Genomic DNA, 5000 nt, shown 5'->3' on the forward strand with positions numbered 1-5000 from the left:
AGACTGTGTTATTCTAGACAGGTCTGTGATGATAAGGTCCAGACTGTCTGTTGTTCTAGACAGGTCTGTGATGATAAGGTCCAGACTGTCTGTTGTTTTAGACAGGTCTGTGATTATAAGGTCCAGACTGTCTGTTATTCTAGACAGGTCTGTGACGATAAGGTCCAGACTGTCTGTTGTTCTAGACAGGTCTGTGATGGATAAGAGCGTCTGCTAAATGACTTAAATGTAAATGTAAATGTCTGTGATTATAAGATCCAGACTGTCTGTTATTCTAGACAGGTCTGTGACGATAAGGTCCAGACTGTCTGTTGTTCTAGACAGGTCTGTGATGATAAGGTCAAGACTCTGTTATTCTAGACAGGTCTGTGATTATAAGGTCCAGACTGTCTGTTATTCTAGACAGGTCTGTGATTATAAGATCCAGACTGTCTGTTATTCTAGACAGGTCTGTGATGATAAGATCCAGACTCTGTTATTCTAGACAGGTCTGTGATGATAAGGTCCAGACTGTTATTCTAGACAGGTGTGTGATGATAAGGTCTTTGCCTGTCTATTCCAGACAGGTGTGTCTACCAGCCTGTTTGTCTACCAGCATGTTTGTCTACCAGCCTGTTTGTCTACCAGCCTGTTTGTCTGACTGCCTGTTTTTCTACCAGCCTGTTTGTCTGACTGCCTGTTTGTCTACCAGCCTGTTTGTCTACCAGCCTGTTTGTCTGACTGCCTGTTTGTCTACCAGCCTGTTTGTCTGACTTCCTGTTTGTCTGACTGCCTGTTTGTCTACCAGCCTGTTTGTCTACCAGCTTGTTTGTCTACCAGCCTGTTTTTCTACCAGCCTGTTTGTCTACCAGCCTGTTTGTCTGACTGCCTGTTTGTCTACCAGACTGTTTTTCTACCAGCCTGTTTGTCTACCAGCTTGTTTGTCTAGCAGCCTGTTTTTCTACCAGCCTGTTTGTCTACCAGCCTGTTTGTCTGCCTGCCTGTTTGTCTACCAGCCTGTTTGTCTGACTGCCTGTTTGTCTACCAGCCTGTTTGTCTGCCTGCCTGTTTGTCTACCAGCCTGTTTGTCTGACTGCCTGTTTTTCTAACAGCCTATTTGTCTGTTTTTTGTTTATTTATTCATTAGGATCCCCATTAGCAGAAGCAGCAGCTACTCTTCCTGGGGTCCACAAGGAAGTCTAACTGCCTCACCGGTTTCACTGTTTTCTGTACTGACCTCAACCTCCTCAGAGAGTGTCCCAGTGCTCTGTGAACTCTCTCCTCTTCCCCCTCCCCAGAGAGTGTTCCAGTGTTTGTGAACTCTCTCTCCTCTTCCCCTCCTCAGAGAGGAGTGTTCTTAGTGAGCCACAGAACTTTCTCCTTCCCCTCCTCAGAGAGTGTTCCAGTGCTTGTGAACTCTCTCCTTCCCCTCTTCAGAGAGTGTTCCAGTGCTCTGTGAATCCTTCTCCTCCCTCTCCTCTTCCCCTCCTCAGAGAGTGTTCCAGTGCTCTGTGAACTCTCTCCTCTTCCCCTCCTCAGAGAGTGTTCCAGTGCTCTGTCAGAGAACTCTCTCTTCCCCTCCTCAGAGAGTGTTCCAGTGAACTTTCCTCTTCCCCTCCTCAGAGAGTGTTCCTGTGTTTCAGAACTTTCTCCTCTTCCTTCAGAACTCTCTAGGTCCCTTTCTTCCCCCTCCTCAGAGAGAGTGTTCCAGTGAACTCTCTCCCTCTTCCCTCCTCAGAGAGTGTTCTCTCCTCTTCCTTCCCCCTCCTCAGAGAGTGTTCCAGTGAACTCTCTCCTCTTCCCTCCCAGTCCAGTGCTCTGTGAACTCTCTCCTCTTCCCCTCCTCAGAGAGTGTTCCAGTGCTCCAGAACACTCTCCTCTTCCCTCCTCAGAGAGTGTTCCTGTGCTCTGTGAACTCTCTCCTCTTCCTCCTCAGAGAGTGTTCCAGTGTTTCAGAACTCTCTCCTCTCCTCTCCTCTTCCTCCTCAGAGTGTTCCAGTGAACTCTCTCTTCTTTCCTCCTCAGATGTTCCAGTGCTCTGTGAACTCTCCTCTTCCCCTCCTCAGAGAGTGTTCCAGTGCCTGTGTACACCTTCTTCCCCTCCCAGAGTGTTCCTGTGCTCTCTCTCCTCTTCCCCTCCTCAGAGAGTGTTACAGTGAACTCTCTCCTCTTCCCCTCCTCAGAGAACTGTCTCTCCTCTTCCCCTCCTCAGAGAGAGTGTTCCAGTGCTCTGTGAACTCTCTCCTCTTCCCCTCCTCAGAGAGTGTTCCAGTGCTGTGAACTCTCTCCTTCCCCTCCTCAGAGAGTGAGAACTCTCTCCCTCTTCCCCTCCTCAGAGAGTTCCAGTGCTCTGTGAACTCTCTCCTCTTCCCCCTCCTCAGAGAGTGTTCCAGTGTTTCAGAATCCCCTCTCCTCTTCCCCTCCTCAGAGAGTGTTCCAGTGCTCTGTGAACTCTCTCCTCTTCCCCTCCTCAGAGAGTGTTCCAGTGCTCTGTGAACTCTCTCCTCTTCCCCTCCTCAGAGAGTGTTCCAGTGCTCTTCAGAACTCTCTCCCTCTTCCCCTCCTCAGAGAGTGTTCCAGTGCTCTGTGAACTCTCTCCTCTTCCCCTCCTCCTCAGAGAGTGTTCCAGTGCCTCCAGAACTCTCTCCTCTTCCCCTCCTCAGAGAGTGTTCCAGTGCTCTGTGAACTCTCTCCTCTTCCCCTTCCATTTTAAACAGGCCTTGACGAGATCTCTGACTTGAACCCTTTAACCAGGGAGCTATAAATGGCTGAGGAAGTGTAAACAAACCTGAAAGGCTCTGTTTCACCCATGTTAAAGGACAGGATTTGAAAACAGTCATGTGACCCTAGATGCGCTCTTGAACACTGTTTTATTTTCCAGGTCAGAAGTTGTTTGGTTGGTTGGACAGGTTTGGAGGTCAGGCTCTATGGCACTAAGGCCGTCTATATTCTCAGAAGGCTTTTTATACCACAGTCAATCACTCCCCACACCCGGCACCTTCCAAGACATAAATATTCGGTGTCAATGTGGCCTGCGTGCTGGTGAGTGGAGGGACAGTCACACCTCTTCTCCTGCTCATCCTCCTCCCCAACTCCTCCGTCATTCCCCTCATTCCTCCAACCACAAGCTTGCTGTCAGCACATACCTTGTACTAACGCGTACGGTGATACGTGTGTGTGTGTGTGTGTGTGTGTGTGTGTGTGTGTGTGTGTAAGTACGTAGTATACATAAGGGCTGGGCATGTGTATGTATGTGTATATGTGTATCATGTATATATATATGTATATATATGCGTACGTGTGTGTTTATGCATCTGTCCGTGTGACACCTTTCTCACTAATATCACAGCAGTAAACAAACACCCTCCAGTCAGTCAGTCCCAGCTGTCCCTCTTCCCCTCTTCATGTCAGTCAGTAGATAGTATTATATACACACACATGGCCATACAGATGTAATGAGATGAAACCCTGGCCTCGCCTCCTGAGTCAATAACGTCTGTACAGTGTGTTGCTGCTTGGAACAAAGCAGACATGCTAACAAAGGGAAGGCAGCCTGCCTGCTCCAACTATCAATTATTGAGGGTATCCACACAAAGGAGAGGAGAGAAACTGGAGCAAGGAGTAGAGAGATAGGAGTAGAGAGATAGGAGTAGAGAGATAGGAGTAGAGAGACAGGACTAGAGAGATAGGACTAGAGAGACAGGACTAGAGAGACAGGACTAGAGAGAGGAGTAGAGAGATAGGACTAGAGAGATAGGACTAGAGAGACAGGACTAGAGAGACAGGACTAGAGAGACAGGACTAGAGAGATAGGACTAGAGAGACAGGACTAGAGAGACAGGACTAGAGAGACAGGACTAGAGAGATAGGACTACAGAGACAGGACTAGAGAGACAGGACTAGGGAGAGATAGGACTAGAGAGACAGGACTAGAGAGATAGGACTAGAGAGACAGGACTAGAGAGACAGGACTAGAGAGACAGGACTAGAGAGAGGAGTAGAGAGACAGGAGTAGAGAGATAGGACTAGAGAGACAGGAGTAGAGAGATAGGACTAGAGAGACAGGAGTAGAGAGATAGGACTAGAGAGACAGGACTAGAGAGACTGGACTAGAGAGACAGGACTAGAGAGATAGGACTAGAGAGACAGGACTAGAGAGATAGGACTAGAGAGAGGAGTAGAGAGATAGGACTAGAGAGATAGGACTAGAGAGAGGAGTAGAGAGATAGGACTAGAGAGATAGGACTAGAGAGACAGGACTAGAGAGATAGGACTAGAGAGAGGAGTAGAGAGATAGGACTAGAGAGACAGGACTAGAGAGACAGGACTAGAGAGATAGGACGAGAGAGAGGAGTAGAGAGACAGGACTAGAGAGACAGGAGTAGAGAGATAGGACTAGAGAGATAGGACTAGAGATAGGACTAGAGAGATAGGACTAGAGAGATAGGACTAGAGAGACAGGACTAGAGAGACAGGACTAGAGAGATAGGACTAGAGAGACAGGACTAGAGAGACAGGACTAGAGAGATAGGACTAGAGACAGGACTAGAGACAGGCAGCCTCAGAGAGAGAGAGGACTAGAGAGACAGGACTAGAGAGACAGGACTAGAGAGACAGGACTAGAGAGACAGGACTAGAGAGACAGGACTAGAGAGATAGGACTAGAGAGATAGGACTAGAGACAGGACTAGAGAGATAGGACTAGAGAGACAGGACTAGAGAGACAGGACTAGAGAGACAGGAGTAGAGAGATAGGACTAGAGAGACAGGACTAGAGAGACAGGACTAGAGAGACAGGACTAGAGAGACAGGAGTAGAGAGACAGGACTAGAGAGACATGACTAGAGAGATAGGACTAGAGAGACAGGACTAGAGAGACAGGACTAGAGAGACAGGAGTAGAGAGATAGGAGTAGAGAGACAGGACTAGAGAGACAGGACTAGAGAGACAGGAGTAGAGAGATAGGACTAGAGAGACAGGACTAGAGAGACAGGACTAGAGAGACAGGAGTAGAGAGATAG

The sequence above is a fragment of the Oncorhynchus gorbuscha genome, linkage group LG14 (assembly GCF_021184085.1).
Source record: "Oncorhynchus gorbuscha isolate QuinsamMale2020 ecotype Even-year linkage group LG14, OgorEven_v1.0, whole genome shotgun sequence".
Classification (NCBI taxonomy): Eukaryota; Metazoa; Chordata; class Actinopteri; order Salmoniformes; family Salmonidae; genus Oncorhynchus; species Oncorhynchus gorbuscha.